General features: G+C 41.9%; 1 protein-coding gene across 9 annotated transcripts in view; it reads left to right on the top strand.

The window, feature by feature from the left end:
- The window catches only part of Odf2 (outer dense fiber of sperm tails 2), a 66,702-nt gene that overhangs the window by 24,346 nt on the left and 22,104 nt on the right, over positions 1-20,252 (top strand). The gene's annotated exons all lie outside the window — the stretch shown is intronic.

Raw genomic sequence — 20,252 nt, 5'->3', positions numbered from 1 at the left:
CCCCCCTTTGGATTTTCAAGGTAGAGTCTTTTTCTAGTCCAGGCTGACCTGGAATTTACTATGTAGTTTCAGGGTGGCCTAAAACAGTGATCTTCCTACCTCTGCCTCCTGAGTGCTGGGACTAAAGGTGTACACCACCACACCCTACACCACACCCACAAGTGAGGCTATATAACCTCACTTGTATATGGAATCTAAAATAGTCAAATTGAGCCCAGTGTGGTGGTACATGCCTTTAATCCCAGCACTTGGGAGGCAGAGGTAGGAGGATCACGAGTTCAAGGCCACCCTGAGACTACATGGTGAATTCCAAGTCAGCCTGGACTAGAGAAAAGACCCTACCTAGAAAAAAAAAAAGTGACAAAGATTCCTGAAAACACTAACAGCTGGGTGTGGTAATGTACAACTTTAGTCCCAGCACTCAAGAGGCAGCTGTAGGAGGATCACCATGAGTTTGAGACCACCCTGAGACTACATAGTGAATTCCAGGTCAGTCTGGGCTAGACTGAGACCCTACCTTGAAAACAAAAAAAAGTGAGGTTATGTGTCATTTGTGGCCGTGTCTGGCTTGCTTTACTTAATAAGTGTTCTCCAGTCTCATCTGTGTTGTCACATAGCAACATTGCTTTTCATTCTTTTTATTTTTTTGAAAGGCTGGTTAGTATCCCGTTGAGTACGTACCCTTTCATCTGTTACTAGATTCAAGTTAACTCCATTCCTTGGTCATTGGGATGAGTCCTAGATCAGCAAGCATTTGTGTTTTTCAGTGTCGTTGGGTATTGAAACACTTCTGAACAGACTGATGCTGTCAATAGTTGTTTCCTTGTTTGGTTCAAAGAATACTAAGGGTCTCAAAATGCCATAGAATGATAACATGTTTTCTTTTTTTTGTTTGTTTTGTTTTTCGAGGTAGGGTCTCACTCTAGTCCAGGCTGACTTGGAAGTCACAAGGTAGTCTCAGGGTGTCCTCAAACTCACAGTGATCCTCTTACCTCTGCCTCCAAAGTGCTAGGATTAAAGGCGTGTGCCACCATGCCAAGCTCCTTTTCTTTTGTTGTTGTTTTTTGGTTTTTGGTTTTTTTTGAAGTAGGGTCTTACTCTAGCCCAGGCTGACCTGGAATTCACTGTGCAGTCTCAGAGTAGCCTTGAATTCATGGCGATCCTCATACCTCAGCCTCCCAAGTGCTGGGATTAAAGGAGTGTACCACCATGCCTGGCCATTCTTTATACTTTTTTTTTTTTTTTTGGTTTTCCAAGGTAGGGTCTCACTCTAGCTCAGGCTGACCTGGAATTCACTATGTATTCTCAGGGTGGCCTCAAATTCTTGGCGATCCTCCTATCTCTGCCTCCCAAATGCTGGGATTAAAGGCGTGCACCACCATGCCCGGCTCATTCTTTATATTTTTTAAATATTATTTCACTTGGTTGAAGAGATGAGTCAGTGGTTAAGTGTACTTCCTATGTAACCTGAGGGTTTGAGGGGACCTGAGACTGCCTGAGTTCTAATCTCCAGATCCCACGTGAAGGTGCTAGGTATGACCACAAGTGTTTGTAACCTAGTACTGTAGAGGAGCAGAGATTAGAGAATTGTTGGAGCTCTATAATCAGTAAAAAGAGACTCTAGCTGGGCGTGGTGGTGCACGCCTTTAATCCCAGCACTTGGGAGGAAGTGGTAGGAGGCTCGCCATGAGTTTGAGGCTACCTTGGGACTACATAGTGAATTCCAGGTCAGCCTGAGCTAGAATGAGACCATACCTTGGACAACAAAACAAAACAAACAAAAAAAGAGAGTAGCTCAAGATGAGACCAGGCAGAAGAGAACGGCTGTGGTGCACTGCTGTTCCACAGCGACTACAGACAAGTGCTCCCCACAGCAAGCAAGGGTGTGTGAGGTGCTGTAAAGTCACACAACACACATGCATGAGCAACAGCAAAAATTTAAAAAATATGTGCATTTGTAACTTTGGGATTCAGTTGGTAGAGTGTTTGCTTAGCATGCCTGAAGCCCTGGGTTCCTCAACACTGCATAAATCAGACAAGAAGATCAGGGATTAAAGGTGATCCTCAGCTCCATAGTAAGTTTAAGCCCAGCTTGTGTGTGTGTGTGTGTGTGTAAGTGTAACTGGATATGTAGTGTATCCCAGTACTCAGAAGACAGTGGTAGAAGGATCTAGAGTTCAAGACTAGCCTGGGCTATAAATCAAGACCTGTTTCAAACCTTCCCCAAAAATCTATATGCTTGAATACATAATACAAAATGGTAGCTGGGCGTGGTGATGCACTGCACACCTTTAATCCCAGCATTTGGGAGGCAGAGGGAGGAGGGTCACTGTGAGTGTGAGGCCACACTGAGACTACAGAGTGAATTCCAGGTCAGCCTGGGGTAGAAAGTGAGACCCTACCTCAAAAAACAAAACAAAAATTCAAACAAACAAAAGGTGTACTCACTGCCTAGCTTCCCATATCAACCTTGTTCATATAAATTCAATCCTTTGTGTCTCCTTCTGTGATACTTTGTTCCCCTTAAAGAGAATTTTATCTTGCATTTGATAGTTTTTAGTTTTTATTTACTTACATATGTATTCCCAAGCCATGTCAGTGCTACTTAGGATATATTTAAACTTCACACCAGGGCTGGAGAGATGGCTTAGCGGTTAAGCGCTTGCCTGTGAAGCCTAAGGACCCCGGTTCGAGGCTCGGTTCCCCAGGTCCCACGTTAGCCAGATGCACAAGGGGGCGCATGCATCTGGAGTTCGTTTGCAGTGGCTGGAAGCCCTGGCGTGCCCATTCTCTCTCTCTCTCTCTCTCTCTCTCTCTCTCTCTCTCTCTCTCTCTCTCTCTGCCTCGTTCTCTGTCTGTTGCTCTCAAATAAATAAATAAAAAATTAAAAAAAATAAATAAATAAACTGAAATAAACTTCACACCAATTTCACTGTTGCACATGTGCTCTGGGCTTACTTGGTTGGCTTAAACTTTTTTTGTTTGTTTGTTTTAAGCTCCCCTCTCCTACCCCCCCCCCATTCCCCCAGGTAGGGTCTCACTTTAGTCCAGGCTGACCTGGAATATATTATGCAGTCTCAGACTGGCTGTGAGAACTCATAGCGATCTTCCTACCTCTGCCTCCCAAGTGCTGGGGTTAAAATTGTGAGCCACCAAGCCCGGCATTGGTTTTGATTTTTTGAGGTAGGGTCTCACTCCAGCCTGGGTTGACCTATAATTCACTATGTAGTCTCAGGCTGGCCTCAAACTCACAGTGATCCTCCTACCTCGGCCTCCTGAGTGCTAGAATTAAAGGCATGTGCCACAATGCCCACCTCAAACTTTTTTGTTATATAAAGTGAATTCCAGACCATATTCTAGAATATGTTTCTTCAGTTTTACTAGTTTTAGCCAAAATCATCTCTAAAATAGTGATACCTTGTTTTCTAGCTAAGTAAGCTGAAGCAGGTGACTTGTACACCTCTGAGCCTCAGCTTTACCACCTACCAAATGGACAGAACATCTTGCATTGGGTGTTGCGCAAGGATGAGAGAATTTATGGACAGGAACTCATGTCCCCAGTGAGGTGTAGGTGCTTCTGTGGCTGTTTGTCTTGGCACTAGTGGCATGTTAGAAAACCTCTTGCTGTTACCCAGTTGCATTTTCCCTGCTTTTTTGTTTTTTCAAGGTAGGGTCTTACTCTAGCCCAGGCTGACCTGGAATTCACTATGTAGTCTCAGGGTGGCCTTGAACTCATGGCGATCCTCCTACCCTTGCCTCCTGAGTGCTGGGATCAAAGGCCCGGCTTTTTCCGTTTTTAAAAAATATTTTGTTTGTTTATTTATTCATTTGGGAGAAGAGTGTATGGGCCCTCCAGAGCCTCCTGCTGCTGCAAACAGACTTCAGACATTTGTGCCACATTGTGCATCTTTCTTTATTTGGATACTGGGGAATTAATTACTGAGCCACCTCCCCATCCCATCTTTTTTTTCCAAGGTAGGGTCTCATTGTAGCCCAGGCTGACCTGGAATTCACTATGTAGTCTCAGGCTGGCCTTGAACTCACAGTGCCTCTGCCTCCCGAGTGCTGGAATTAAAGGCATGCGCCACCATGCCTGGCTTTTTAAAAAAGCATATATTTTACTTATTTATGTGAAAGCAGAGACAGACCGACAGAATGGGCACATCATGACCTCCAGCCACTGCAGATGAACCCAATATGCATGTGCCACTTTGTGTATCTGGCTTTACATAGGTACTGGGGAATCAAACCTGGGTCGTTAGGCTTTGCAGGCAAGCACCTTAACCACTCAGCCATCTCTTTAAGCCATGGCCTCAAACTCATTATGTGTGGCCAAGTATGACCTTGAACTTCTCATCCTCCTCCCTTCAGCTTCCAAGTACTGGAATTTTGGAGTGCATCACCACAACTGGTTTATGCAGTGCTAGGGATCAGAGCCAGAGCTTCATGCACAGGAGACAAGCACTCTACCAACCAAGCTCAATTCCTGGCCTTGAAGTCTTAAAAAAAAAAAAGCCGGGCGTGGTGGTGCACGCCTTTAATCCCAGCACTGGGGAGGCAGAGGTAGAAGGATAGCTGTGAGTTCAAGGCCACCCTGAGACTCCATATTGACTTTCAGGTCAGCGTGAGCTAGAGTGAGAACCTACCTCAAAAAAAAAGAAAAAAAAAAAAAAAGTTTTTTTTTTTTTTTTTTTTTTAATGAGAGAGTGAGCGAGAGAGAGAAAATTCGCATGCCACGGCCTCCAGCCACTACAGTAGAACTCCAGACACATGTGCTACCTTGTGTGCATGCATCACCTTATTGGCATGTGTCACCTTGTGCATCTGGCTTATGTGAGTTCTGGGAAGTTGAACCTGGGTTTTTAGGCTTCACAGGCAAGCACCTTAACTGCCAAGCCATCTCTCCGGCTCTGGCCTTGAATTCTTTCTTTTTATGTTTTTTTTTTATCATTGACAACTTCCATAATTATAGACAATAAACCATAATTCCCTCCTCACTTTCCCCTTCAATATTCTACTCTTCATCATATACCCTCCCCCTCTTTCATTTTGATGGCATCATCTTTTCTTCCTATTATGATGGTCTTGTGTAGGTAGTGTCAGGCACTGCAAGGTCATGAATAGCCAGGCCATTTTGTATCTGGAGGAGCACACTGTAAGGAGTCCTACCCTTCCTTCGGCTCTTACATTCTTTCCGCCACCTCTTCTGCAATGGACCCTGAGCCTTGGAAGGTGTGATAGAGATATTGCAGTGCTGAGCACTCCTCTGTCACTTCTCAGCACCATGATGCCTTCTGAGTCATCCCAAGGTCATTGCCATCTGAAAAGAGAAGATTCTCTACCAAAAGTAAGAGTAGCATTAATATATGGTATGAACATTAAGAGAAGTGTTTACTGGACAGTTTGATGAGCATAATGTTTGCATTTAGCCAGACAGCAGCAGTTGTTACACCTCTAGGGCTCATGACTACCCCTGTTTTAACTTTTCAGTATCAGGGATGTATTCCCTCCCATGGAGCAGGCCTCCAGTCCAAATAGAGAGCAGTTGGTTCCCCACATAACAGACATGCCACTATTGCACCAGTTGGCTCATTTGGGCCTGGCTGGCCAAACTTATGGCTTGAAGTACCCACTGTTTCTTTTTTTTTTTTTTTTTTTTTGGATTTCCAAGGTAAGGTCTCACAGGCTGACCTGGAATTCACTATGTGGTCTCGGGGTGGCCTCAAGCCCTCAGCGATCCTCCTACCTTTTCCTCCTGAGTGCTGGGATTTTAAAGGCGTGCACCACCACGCCTGGTGCCCACTGTTGTTTATCTCCACTGATGGATTCACTCTCTCCCATGGAGCTGCATGCTGTGTAGTTTTTTCCAGCTTTCTATCAGCTAGTGTCCACTGGGGAGGTTTTTAGCTCAGCTCCAGCAGGATTTCTCAGTGACCTTGCAGCACAAGTATGTGGAGTCTTTACCAATAGGGTCTTGCCATCTATTTCTGGTGGTAAGAGGTTTGGCAGAGGCCTGTAGTGTTTTGGGGGCATCAGGGACCTCCCAGGCCAATAACTCACTGGAAGGTATCCCACCCCTGGCACTGAAAATTTTCATGTAACAATCTATGGCTTCTGGGAGGCCTTAATTCTTTTTTTTTTTTTTTTTTAAGGTAGAGTCTCACTGTAGCCCAGGCTGATCTGGAATTCACTATGGAGTCTCAGGGTGGCCTCCAACTCACAGCAATCCTCCTACCTCTGCCTCCAGAGTGCTGGGATTAAAGGTGTGTGGCACCATGCCTGGCTCTTGAATTCTTGAATTCTTTTTTTTTTTTTAAATTTTTTATTTATTTATTTGAGAGCGACAGACACAGACAGAAAGACAGATAGAGGGAGAGAGAGAGAATGGGCGCGCCAGGGCTTCTAGTCTCTGCAAACGAACTCCAGACGCGTGCGCCCCCTTGTGCATCTGGCTAACGTGGGACCTGGGGAACTGAGCCTCGAACCGGGGTCCTTAGGCTTCACAAGCAAGCGCTTAACCGCTAAGCCATCTCTCCAGCCCAAATTCTTGAATTCTTGATCCTTCACATTCTACCTCCCAAGTATAGGGAGATGTACTACACTGGCCTTAGTGTTCTCCTCTTTTTTTTTTTTTTTCAAGGTAGGGTCTCACTCTTTTTTTTTTTTTTTTTAATTTTTTATTTATTTATTTGAGAGTGACAGAGAGAGAAAGAGGCAGATAGAGAGAGGGGGGGGAATGGGCGCGCCAGGGCCTCCAGCCACTGCAAACGAACTCCAGACGCGTGCACCCCCCTGTGCATCTGGCTAACGTGGGACCTGGGGAACCGAGCCTCGAACTGGGGTCCGTAGGCTTCACAGGCAAGCGCTTAACTGCTACACCATCTCTCCAGCCTGGGTCTCACCTTAAGAACCAAGTTCCATCAATTTTTTTTCAAGTTAAAAAAATTTTTTTTGTTTATTTTTATTTATTTATCTGAGAGCAACAGAGAGAGAGAGAGAGAGAGAGAGAGAGAGAGAAAATGGGCGCGCCAGGGCCTCCACCCATTGCAAACGAACTCCAGATGCGTGCGCCCTCTTGTGCATGTGGCTAACGTGGGTCCTGGGGAACTGAGCCTCGAACCCGGGTTCTTAGGCTTCACAGGCAAGTACTTAACCACTAAGCCATCTCTCCAGCCCCTTTTTCAAATTTTTTTAAAATTTTTTTAAGTTTTTATTTATTTGAGAGCGACAGACACAGAGAGAAAGACAGATAGAGGGAGAGAGAGAGAATGGGCGCGCCAGGGCCTCCAGCCTCTGCAAACGAACTCCAAACGCATGCGCCCCCCTGTGCATCTGGCTAATGTGGGACCTGGGGAACCGAGCCTCGAACCGGGGTCCTTAGGCTTCACAGGCAAGCGCTTAACCACTAAGCCATCTCTCCAGCCCCTTTTTCAATTTTTTATTAACAACTTCCATGATTATAAAAAATATCCCATGGTAATACCCTCCTTCCCCCCACTTTCCCCATTGAAACTCCTTTCTCCATCATATCCCCTCCCCATCTCAATCAGTCTCTCTTAAAAAAAAATCATTTATTTATTTGAGAGCAACAGACATAGAAAGAGTCAGATAGATAGATAGAGAATGGGCGCACCAGGGCCTCTAGCCACTGCAAAAGACCTCCAGACACGTGTGCCCCTTGTACATCTGGCTAACGTGGGTCCTGGGGCATCGAGCCTCGAACCGGATCCTTAGGCTTGACAGGTAACCGCTAAGCCATCTCTCCAGCCCAATCAGTCTCTCTCTTATTTTGATGTCATGACCTGAAAATCACTATGTAATCTCAAGCTAACCTCAAATTCACAACATGAGTATCTCTGCTTCCCAAGTACAGGGATTAAAGGCATGTGCCACCAAGCCCAACTTTATGTCATTTATCTATCTATCTATGATATTTTAAAAAATATTTAATTTTTTTTCGTTATTTGAGAAAGAGAGTAGAAGAGGCAGAGAGAGGGAGAGAGAGAGAGAGGGATGGAGGAAGGGAAGGAGGGAGAGAGGGAGAAGGAGGGAGAGAATGGGTGCACCAGGGCATCCAGCCACTGCAAATGAACTCTAGACACATGTGCAGGTTTACATGGGGCCTGGGGAATCAAATCCGTGTTCTTAGGCTTTTCAGTCAAGTACCTTAATTGTTAAGCCATCTCCCTAGCCCCCAATTCACATATTATTTTGAGGAAGGGTTTCACTGTAGCCCAGGCTGTCTTTAAAGTCGCTCTGTAGCCCAGGCCTTCTGGGTACTAGGAGTAGAGATACATGACATCAGACCTGGCCCACATGTTTATATATTTGGTGGTTTTTTTTTTTGTTTGTTTTGTTTTTTTTTTCAAGGTAGGATTTTGCTCTAGCCCAGGTTGACCTGGAACTCACTATATACTCTCAGGATGGCCTCAAACTCACAGCCATCCTTTTACCTCTGCTTCCTGAGTACTGGGAATGAAGGCATGATACTATGAGGTAGTTTTTATAATCATGGAAGTTGTTAAAAAAAAAAAATAAAAAAAATAAAGGCATGAGCCACAATCTTGGGTTTTTTGTTTTGGTTTTTTCGATGTTGAGTCTCATTCCACCCAGGCTGACCTGGAACTCATTCTATATTCTGAGGCTGACCTTGAACTCATATGATCTTCCTACCTCTGCCTCCCATCTTATGTGTGTATGAATATGTGGATGTGTGTGTGGCTGTGTGTGTACACATGCGTGTGTCCACCATGGCTCATGGACAACTTCAGATTATTTGTTTACTCCTGCTTTTTGCTTGAGACCAGGTTTCCCTTGTTTTTTGTTTTTTTATTTTTGAATATTTTTTTATTGACAACTTTCATAATTGTAAACAATATCCCATGGTAATTCCCTCCCTCTCCCACTTTCTCCTTTGAAACTCCACCCTCCATCATATCCCCTCCCCCTCTCAATCAGTCTGTCTTTTATTTTGATGTTATGATCTTTTCCTCCTATTATGATGGTCTTGTGTAGGTAGTGTCAATCACTCTCTGAGGTCATGGACATCCAGGCCATTTTGTGTCTGGAGGTGCACATTGTATGGAGTCCTACCCTTCCTTTGGCTCTTACATTTTTTCTGCCACCTCTTCTGCAATGGGCCGTGAGCCATGGAAGGTGTGATTGAGATATTTCAGTGCTGAGCAGTCCTCTGTCACTTCTCAGCATCATGGTGCCTTCTCAGTCATGCCAAGGTCACTGCCATCTGAAAAGAGAAGGTTCTCTAACCAAAAGTGAGAGTACTATTAATATATGGGTATGAACATTAAGAGAAGTGCTTACTTGGCTGTTTGGTGAGCATAGTACATACATTTAACAAGACATAATCAGACATTATATCTGTAGGGCTCATGACTACCCCTGGTATAGGTTTTCAATATCAGAGATGTACTCCCATGGAGCAAGCCTCCAGTCAAATTGGAGTGCAGTTGGTTTCCTCCATAACAGATGTGCCACTATTATACCCATTGTCTTATTTGGCCTGCCTAGCCAAATATAAAGCTTGCAGTGTCCACTGTTGGGTATCTTCACCAGTGATTTCTCTGTCTTCCATTAAACTGCATGCAGCATGGCTTTTTCCAGTTTTCTATCAGCTGGTCTACATGGAAGAAGTTTTCAGCTCAGCTCCAGCAGGATTTCTCAGTGGCCTTGCAGCCCAACTATGTGGAGTCTTCAGCAATAGGGTCTTACCATCGATTTCTGGTGGGAAACCAAGGGCCTCAGCAATGGCCTATAATGCTTTGGTGGTATCAGGGACCTCCCTATCCAACAACTCACTGGAAGTTATCCCATCCCTGGCACTGAAAATTATCTTGTAACAACCTATGCCTTCTGAGTGTTCCATTGTCCAAAAAAGTAGGTTTCCATGTGACTTATTTATATCCTCTTAGATTTTGATTAGCCCTTGTGGTGGTTTGATTCAGGTGTCCCCCATACACTTAGGTGTTCTGAATGCTAGGTTCCCAGCTAATGGAGATTTGGGAATTAATACCTCCAGGAGGCAGTGTATTGTTAGGGGTGGGCTTATTGGTGTTATAGCCAGTTTCCCCTTTCTAGTGGTTGGCACAGTCTCCTGTTGCTGTAGTGTACCTGATGTTGACCAGGTGGTGATGTCCACCCTCTGCTCATGTCAATGTTTCCCCTGCCATCATGTAGTTTCCCCTCAAGCCTGTAAGCCAAAATAAACCTTTTTTTCCCACAAGCTGCTCTTGGTTGGGTGACTTCTACCAGCAATGGGAACCTGACTGTAACAGCCCTCCCTCCACTTTTCCTTTACTCAATCTCTTCTCCTGACCTCACTTAGGCCTTTTCACCCCAATTAATCTGTTCTTGTACTTACATATCTACAATACCATCCTATTAAATCCATCCTTCCCTTTCTATTCCCTTTATATCTCCTTTCTAGCTTACTGCTGTGCTACTGAGTTTTCTTCCTACTCACACAGAAGTCCAGTCATCTGTAGCTAGGATCCACATATGAGAGAGAACATGTGACATTTGGCTTTCTGGGCCTGGGTTACCTTACTTAGTATAATCCTTTTCAGTTCCATCCATGTTTTTTCAAATTTTTATTGCAACTTCCATGATTATAAAAAATATCCCATGGTAATACCCCCCCCACTTTCCCCTTTGAAACTCTATTCTCCATTATATCCCCTCCCCATCTCAGTCAGTCTCCCTTTTATTTTGATGTCATGATCTTTTCCTCATTACAACGGTCTTGTGTAGGTAGTGTTAGGCACTGTAAGGTCATGGATATCCAGGCCATTCTGTGTCTAGGGGAAGCATATTGTAAGGAGTCCTACCCTTCTTTTGGCTCTTAAATTCTTTCTGCCACTTCTTCCACATTAGACCCTGAGCCTTGGAAGGTGTGATAGGGAAATTACAGTACTAAGCACTCCTGTCACTTCTTTCCAGTACCATGATATTCTCTGAGTCATCACAAGGTCACTGTCATCTGAAAAGAGAAGATTGTCTTCCAAAAGCGAGAGTAGCATTAATATAAGGGTATGAACATTAAGAGAAGTGCTTACTGGGCAGTTTGATAAGCATAGTATATACATTTAGCCAGACAGCAGCAGATGTTACACCCCTAGGGCTCATGACTACCCCTGTTTTAGGTTTTCAGTATCAGGGATTTATTCCTTCCCATGGAGTGGGCCTCCAGTCCAATTAGAGGGCAGTTGGTTTCCACCATAACAGACATGCCACTATTGTACCTGTTGGCTCATTTAGCCTGGCTGGGCAAATATAAGACTTGCATCCATCCATTTTCTTGCAAATTTCATAACTTCATTTTTCTTTCTTGCTGAGTAGAACTCCATTATGTAAATATGCCACATATTCATTATCCACTTATCAGTTGAGGGATATCTAGGCTGGTTCCATTTCCTAGTACTTGTGAATACAGCGGCAATAAACATGGTTGAGCAAGTATCTCTTAGGTAGTAAGATGAGTCCTTAGGATCTATGCCTAGAAGTGCTATAGCTGGGTCATATAGTAGACCTATTTTTAGCTGTCTCATGAACCTCCACACTGATTTCCACAATGGCTGTACTAGATTGCATTCCCACCAGGGGTTCCCCTTTTTCTGCATCCATACCAGCATTTATAGTCATTGTTTCCATGACGGTAGCCAGTCTGACAGGAGGGAGCTGGAATCTCAGCTTCGTTGTTTTTTTTTTTTCTTTTTTTTTTTTGGGGGGGGGTGTTTCAAGGTAGGGTCTCATTCTAGCCCAGGCTGACCTGGAATTCACTATGGAGCCCTCAAACTCATAGCAATCCTCCTACCTCTGCCTCCTGAGTGCTGGGATTAAAGGCGTGCACCACCATGCCCAGCTAGTTTTAATCTGTATTTCCCTGATTAGTAGGGATGTCGTACATTTCTTTAGATGTTTATATGCCATCTGTGTTTCTTCTTTTGAGAACAATCTATTTGGTTCCATAGCCCATTTTTTAAATTGGGTTGTTTGATTTCTTATTATTTAATTTTTTGAGTACTTTGTATATCCTAGATATCAATCCTCTATCAGATGTGTAGTTGGCAAAAATTTTCTCCCATTCTGTAGGTTGCCTCTTTGCTCTATTCACAGTGTCCTTTGCCATACAAAAGGATTGTAATTTCATGAGGTCCCAGCAGTTAATCTGTGATTGCCTGAGCATTCAGGTTATGTTCAGAAAGTCTTTGCCAAGACCAATAGTTGAAGGATTTCCCTTAGTTTTTCCTCTAGTAGTTTCAGACTTTCAGGTCTGATATTAAGTTCTTTGATCCATTTGGACTTAATTCTTGTGCATGGCTATAGGTGTTTATCAGCTCTAACAGTTTGCTGGTAGACTCCTGAGGGTCTTTTATGTATAGAATTATGTCATCTGTATATAATGATAACTTGATATCTTCCTTTCCTGTTTGTATCCCTTTTATGTGTGTCTCTTGCCTTATTGCTTTGGCCAAAACTTCTGGTACTATATTAAATAAAAGTGAGGACAGTGGCTACCCTTGTCTTGTTCCTGCTTTTAGTGGAAAAGCTTCAAGTTTTTCTCCATTTAGTATTATGTTGGCTGTAGGCTTGTCATAAATAGCCTTTATTATGTTGAGATATTTTCCTTCTATTTCCATTCCTGTAGGATTTTTTTCTCAATTTTTTTTTTGCCTCAAAATTTTCTCAATTTTTATTAACATTTTCCATGATTATAAAAATATCCTATGGTAATACCCTCCCCCTCACTTTCCCCTTTGAAATTCCATTCTCCATCATATTCCCTCCCCATCTCAATCATTCTACTTACATATATACAATATCAACCTATTAAGTACCCTCCTCCCTTCCTTTCTCTAACCTTTATATCTCCTTTTTAACTTACTGGCTTCTTCTACTGAATTTTTTCCTTCTCACACAGAAGCCCAATCATCTGTAGCTAGGATCCACATATGAGGGAGAACATGTGGTGCTTGGCTTTCTGGGCCTGGGTTACCTCACTTAGTATAATCCTTTCCAGATCCATCCATTTTTCTGCAAATTTCATAACTTCATTTTTCTTAGGATTTTTATCATGAAAGGATGTTGGATTTTGTCAAGTGCTTTTTCTGCATCTAATGAGATGATCATGTGATTTTTGTCCTTCAGTACATTTATATATTGTATTACATTTATCGATTTGTGTATGTTTAACCATTCCTGCATCTCTGGGATAAAGCCTACTTGGTCAGGATGAATGATCTTTCTGATATATTCTTGTATTCTCTTATTTTGTTGAGAATTTTTGCATCTATGTTCATGAGGTAGATTGGTCTGTAATTTTCTTTTTTTGTTCTATCTTTGCCTGGTTTTTGTATCAGGGCGATGCTGGCTTTGTAGAAGGAATTTGGTAGGATTCCTTCTTTTTCTATTTTATGGAAAAGTTTTAAGAAGCATTGGTGTTAGTTCTTCCATGAAAGTCTAGTAAAATTCACCAGTGAATCCATCTGTGCCTGGACTTTTTTTTTTTTTTTTTTCCTCAGGTCGTGTCTTTATTAACAAACATGCCTGTATGTGTCACAGGAGCTAGACTATTCTTTAGTAGGGAGATTTTTAATAACTGCTTGGATCTCCATACTTGTTATAGGTCTATTTAAATGATATATCTCATCTTGATTTAATTTAGGTAGGTCATATAAATCAAGGAAGTCATCCATTTCTTTCACATTTTCAAACTTAGTGAAGTATATGTTTTTATAGTATATCCCTATGATTTTTTGAATTTTTCTGGTGTCATGATGTTGCTGTTTTCATCTCTAATTTTATTAATTTGTGTCTCGTCTCTCTTTCTTTTGGTCAGATTTGCTAAAGATTTATCCATCTGGTTTATTCTTTCAAACAACCAACTCTTTGTTTCATTGATTCTTTGGATTGTTTTATTGGTTTATATTTCATTAATTTCTGCTCTAATCTTTATTATTTCTTCCCCTCTACTGATTTTTTTTTTTTTTTTTTTTTTAGGTAGGCTCTCACTCTAGCTCAGGCTCTCCTGGAATTCACTATGTAGTCTCAGGGTGGCCTCGAATTCTCGGCAGTCCCTGTACCTCTACCTCCCGAGTGCTGGCATTAAAGACATGTGCCACCATGACCGGCCACCCTCTACTGATTTTTGGTTTGCATTGTTCTTCTTTTTCCAAGGCTTTAAGGTGAAGCATTAAGTTGTTTACTTGCGACCTTTCTAATTTCTTTTTTTTTTTTTTATGAGCACTTAATATTTTATTCAAACTTGACAGAAGGCATATCCTTCTCAACAAATCATGAAATCTTCTGAAAATAGGTCATATATTAGGACATATAGCATGTCTCCACAAATTCAATAGATTGGATATAACATCCTGTCTTATATCTGACTATAATGCAATGATGCAATAAATCAGAAAGAAAAGAAGACAAAGAAAATACACAAAATCTACGTGACTAAAAAACACAGTATTGAGTTACTAATCAATGAAAACATAAAACAACAATCGTATGGGACACAATGATAATGGTCCTAAGATGGAAGTTTGTACCTCTAAGTGACTTTTGCATTACGAAAAGAGATATGTAAAAAAAGTAAATAATGAAGTGATCCATATGAAGGCAGGGAACACCATGACACCCCCTCTCTGAGTATGCCACACTGAAAGACAGAATCAAGATCAGGCCAGACATCAATAAATTGGAGATGAAAAATACAATTTAACAAGCTAATGACATAAAGAGGTGGCTCTTAGCTAGACATGGTGGTACATGCCTTTAATCCCAGCACTCAGGAGGCAGATGTGGCGGTTCACCATGAGTTTGAAGACACCCTGATTCTATGTAGTGAATTTTCGGTCAGCCTGGAATAGAGTGAAGCTCTACTTGGGGAGAAAAAAAGATGTGGCTCTTTAAAAAAAAAATAAATAAATAAATAAGGAAAGAAGCTTGATAAACCTTTGGCTAAGCTGATAAAAAGTAAAATAAAGAAGAATGTAAAAAAAAGATTACAGTAAAAAAGAAATGTTCTGCATCAAGATACCATGCTAGAACTGAGAGGGAAACCAGTTACCTACTGGCTAGCCCTCATAGCACTGGCAAGTGCTATGGGAGCTGCTGGAGGACAATGACTACCAATGGCATGAATAAGCAGGAGATTCTGTAGGTTATAAAATCAACCAGCCAGGCAAAAGGTACACACCTGTACTATAGTGGCACACGGCCTATGCAGGTAACTAACTGTTCTTGGATTAGACATGAAACCCATTCGCTGGGAGGAATCTCATACCTGGTATTAGGAACAAAGTCAGAATCCTATGGATAAGAAATTCATAAGGTAACCCAGGCCCAGAAAGCCAAGCACCACATGTTCTCTCTCATATGTGGATCCTAGCTACAGATGATTGGGCTTCTGTGTGAGAAGGAAAATACTTAGTAGCAGAGGCCAGTAAGTTGAAAAGGAGACATAAAGGGAAGAGAAAGGAAGGGAGGAGGATACTTAATAGGTTGATATTGTATATATGTAATTACAATGATTGAAATGGGGAGGCAATATGATGGAGAATGGAATTTCAAATGGGAAAGTGTGGGGGTGGGGAGGGAGGGAATTACCATGGGATATATTTTGTAATCAGGGAAATTGTTAATGAAAATTTAAAAAACAAATAAAGAAATTCATAGATTAAAAAAAAAAATGTTCTGGATTGTAGAGATGGCTGAATGGTTAAGGCATTTGCCTGAAAAACCAAAGGATCCTGGTTTGATTTTCCAGAACCCACGCAAGCCAGATGCACAAGGTGGTACATATTTCTGGAGTTAGTTGGCAGTGGTTAGAGGCCCTGGAACATCTATCCTCTCTCTCTTTCTCTCTCTTTCTCCTCTCTCTGCCTCTCCCTCTCTAATAAAATAAAGTAGATGTTCCAATAGGGAACTATGAGATCCATAGAATCATTAAGACATATTTGTCATGGTTTTGTTATACAAAACTAGAATATCCAGAATATGTAAAGAATTTTGGCATATATGACTTCCCAATCCAGAAGATATAAATTATCTAATGAGAGCAATAACATATAATAAAATTTAAAAGCTAATTAAAATCCTCTCAACCAGAAAAAGTCCAAGCTCACATGTTTTCACTACCAAACATGCAAAAGCACTTAATGGAAGAATAAAACCACTGCTAGTAGTTATTTCATTAAATTAAAGAGGAGAAAATACCACCCATTCTAATTTCTTAATATAGGCACTTAAAGCTATAAGTTTCCCTCTTAGGACTGCCTTCATTGTGTCCCAAAGGTTTTGGTATGTTGTATTCTTATAATCATTTGACTCTATGATCTTTTTATTTCCTTCTTGATTTTTTCATTGACCCATTCATCATTTAGTAGTGCATTGTTTAGTTTCCATGATTTTGTGTATGCTCTATAGCTTATCATGCTATTGATTTGTAGTTTGATCTCATTGTGATTAGATAGAGTGCAAGGAATTATTTCAGCTTTCCTGTATTTGTTAAGATTTGTTTTGTGTCCTAATATGTGGTCTATTTTTCAGAATGTTCCATGTGCTGGTGAAAAGAATGTATATTCTGCAGCATTTGGATGAAATGTCCTGTATATATCTGTTAGGTCCATTTGTTCTATAACCTCATTTAATCCAGATACATCTCTATTTATTTATTTATTTATTTATTTTGTTGTTGTTTTATTTTTATTTACTTATTTGAAACTGACAGACAGAGAAAGAGGCAGATAGATAGAGAGAGAATGGGTGCGCCAGGGCTTCCAGCCACTGCAAACGAACTCCAGACGCATGCGCCCCCTTGTGCATCTGGCTAACGTGGGTCCTGGGGAATGGAGCCTTGAACCGGGGTCCTTAGGCTTCACAGGCAAATGCTTAACCGCTAAGCCATCTCTCCAGCCCTATGTTTATTTTTTTTTGCTGGGATGACCTATCAATTGATGAGTGTGGGGTGTTGAAGTCACCCACTATAACTGTGTTTGGTGTTATCTGTGACCTTAGTTCTAATAGCATTTGTTTGATGAAGTTGGGATCCTCCATGTTAGGTGCATATATGTTTAGGATTGTAATGTCCTCCTGTTGGAGTGTGCCCTTAATCAATATAAAATGACCTTCTTTATCTTTCCTAACTAGTACTGGACTGAAGTCTACCTTGTCAGCTATTAGGATAGCAAAGCTGCTTGTTTTCTAGGTCCATTTGCTTGAAACACCATTTTCCAACCTTTCATCCTAAGATAGTGTCCGTCCTTTGTAGAAAGGTAAGTTTCCTAGAAGCAACAAATGGAAGGATACTGTTTTTAACCCAGTCTGCAAACCTATGTCTTTTGGTTGGGACATTGAGTCCATTGATATTGAGTTATTACTGAAAGGTATGAATTTATTTTTGCCATTTTTCTTATTTTGTAGTTCTTCCAGTTTTACCTTTGCTTTCTTGTATGAACTAGTATTTGAGTATGGTTTATTTTTTCCCAGGTCCTTATATGTGTGCTGTTCTTTCTGTTCAGCATGGAGGGTCCTTTCAAGTATTTTCTGTAGAACTGGTTTTGTCTTGTGACAAGTGAGATCCAAAGAACAGCAGAAGAGGAAACAAAGGCACTATAAATCAGGAAGCAACCAATGACAAGCCCAAAATATAGCTTATTTATGAATGGCAAATCCCACCATCTGTCATATTTAACATATAATTTATCCTGACATGGAAGGTGCAATTAGCACTTCCTATTCAAGCTTATATACCAGGCTTATGTGGCAGGTACTGATCTGTGTAATCCCAGTTACCTTTTGGGATGATTTTGGTCTTAATTATGCTACACTTCTGCTTGGGTCCCTCTTTGCTGTGCTATGGGCTCAGGTAGGCCAGCTTGGTCGTTGGATCACAGGTCTGAATAACTGGTCCTAGTGCTATGTAGGTGAACTTTCCAGGTACTTGGTACTTGCTGGCACTTGCACTGGCAGTGAGGGAGGGAAGGTTGTGGATGGTGGCTCTAGGTCTCCCAGTGATCCACGTGGTCCTTTTCCTCATGAGCTGCTCCTCCATTGGTCACTGCGGTCCTCCCTTCATGTTTCTTGAGCTTGGGAGGAGGTCTGGTGTGAGTGGAAAGTCTCCTCACCTGGTTTTTCCTGTGGCTCAGGCTGAGCCTGGCAGCTGTGGTCTCGTAGACCTGCTGCTGCTGCTGCTGCTCGAGCTGCTTCTGTGGCCTCTGGATCTCTTCTGCTTCTTTGCTGCAGCTGATATTTTTTTTTAAGAGTCCTCACTTTTTAGTAGAAGAGTGTATTTTGCTGGTTTTTTTTTTCTCCCCTAGGCTTCTTTGGCGTGGTTCCTATGCTGCCATCTTAACCAGAAGTCCCTTGTTTTGTTTTTGCTGTTTCATGTGCACCCATGTATCTGGCCCTGATCTTGTTTCTCCTGGTTCCTCCACCTTCTGGGATCACAGGCCTGTGAGCTACTTTTTTTCAGCTTTATGTGGATGCTAGGGAATTGACTTCATGCCAGATGGCTTGTTAACAGCTCCCTTAACCACTTAGCTGTCTCCCGGTCCCCTTCTGTTATATGTTTTAGCACAATTAAAAGTAATGTGTGGGAAGAGGTGGCGGAAAGATTGTAAGAGCCAAAGGAAGGGTTGGACTGCTTACAACGTGTTCCCTCTAGACAAAAAATTGGCCTCGATATCCATGACCTCATAGTGCCTGACATTACCTACACAAGGCCATCATAAGAGGAGGAAGGATCATGGCATCCAAATAGAGGAGAGACTTATTGAGATGGGGAATGGATGTGATGGAGAATGGAATTTCAAAGGGGAAAAGGGGAGAGGGGGTATTACCATGGGATATTTTTTATAATCATGGAAAATGTTTAATAAAATTGAAAAAAAAAAAGTAACGTGTAGGCTGAAGGGATTGCTTAGTGGTTAAGGTGTTTGCCGGCAAAAGCCAAAGGACTCGGGTTTGATTCCCCACCATTGTTAGCCAGATGCACAAGGGAGCACATGCATCTGGAGCTCATTTACAGTGGCTGGAGGCTCTGGCGCACCCCTTCTCTCTCTCTCTCTCTCTCTCTCTCTCTCGTTCTTGCTCTCCCTTTTTCTCTCTGTCAAATAAATAAAAGTTTAAAAAAATTTTTAAAAAGTAATGTGTTAGCTGGGTGTGGTGGCACATGCCTTTAATCCCAGCACTTAGGAGACAGAGGTAGGAGGATCACTGTGAGTTCTAGGAATACATAAGATCTCTCTTAGCAAATTTCAAGATTCTAATATATAATACAGTATGTTTAATTGGTCACTATGCTGTACAGTTTAAACAATATGGCATCTAAGCTCATTTGTTTATTTATTTGGTTTTATTGAGATAGAGTCTCACTCTAGCTCAGACCGACCTGTATGTAACTCAGTCTGTAGCTCCAGGCTGGTAATTTTCCATTTTCTGCCTCCTGAGTGCTAGAGTTGGTTAAAGGTGTGTGCCACCATGTCCAGCTTTAAGGTTTTTTATTTTTATTTTTGTATTTTATTCATTATTTATTTGAGAGAGAGACAGAGAGATAGAGGACCACAGAAATAATGGGCATGCTAGGGCTTCTAGCTGCTGCAAACAAACTCCTGACTTATGAGCGACTTAGTGCATCTGGTTTATATGGGTACTGGAGTATCAAACCTGGGCCATTAGGTTTTGCAGGCAAGCACCTTAACCTCTGAGCCATCTCTCCAGCCACTAAGTTTATTTATTTATTTATTATTTACTTATTTTTGTTTCTCAATGTAGGGTCTCACTCTAGTCCAAACTGACCTGGAATTCACTATGTAGTCTCAGGCTAGCTTCAAACTCATAGTAATCCTCCTACCTGTGCCTCCCAAGTGGTGGGATTAAAGGTGTGTGCCACCAAGCCTCGCTCACTAAGTTTATTTATTTATTTATTTTTGATATTTTGAGGTATGTCTTCACTCTGGTCCAGGCTGACCTGGAACTCACTATGTAGTCTCAGGGTGGCTTTGAACTCTTGGTGATCCTCCTACCTCTGCCTCCCAAGTGCTGGGATTAAAAGCATGCACTACCATGCCTGGCTCACTAAGTTTATTTTTAAAAATATTTTTATGTATTTGCAAGCAGAGAGAGGGAGAGAGAGAGAGAGAGAATGAAAATGGTATACAAGGTCCTCTTGGTGCTGCAAATGAACTCCAGATGCATGTGCCACTTTGTGTATCTGGTTTATATGGATACTA

Source organism: Jaculus jaculus, chromosome 1 (genome assembly GCF_020740685.1).
Source record: "Jaculus jaculus isolate mJacJac1 chromosome 1, mJacJac1.mat.Y.cur, whole genome shotgun sequence".
In the NCBI taxonomy this organism is placed as follows: Eukaryota; Metazoa; Chordata; class Mammalia; order Rodentia; family Dipodidae; genus Jaculus; species Jaculus jaculus.
Note: the sequence above shows the minus strand (reverse complement) of the source record. Positions and strands in the feature narration are given on the sequence as shown.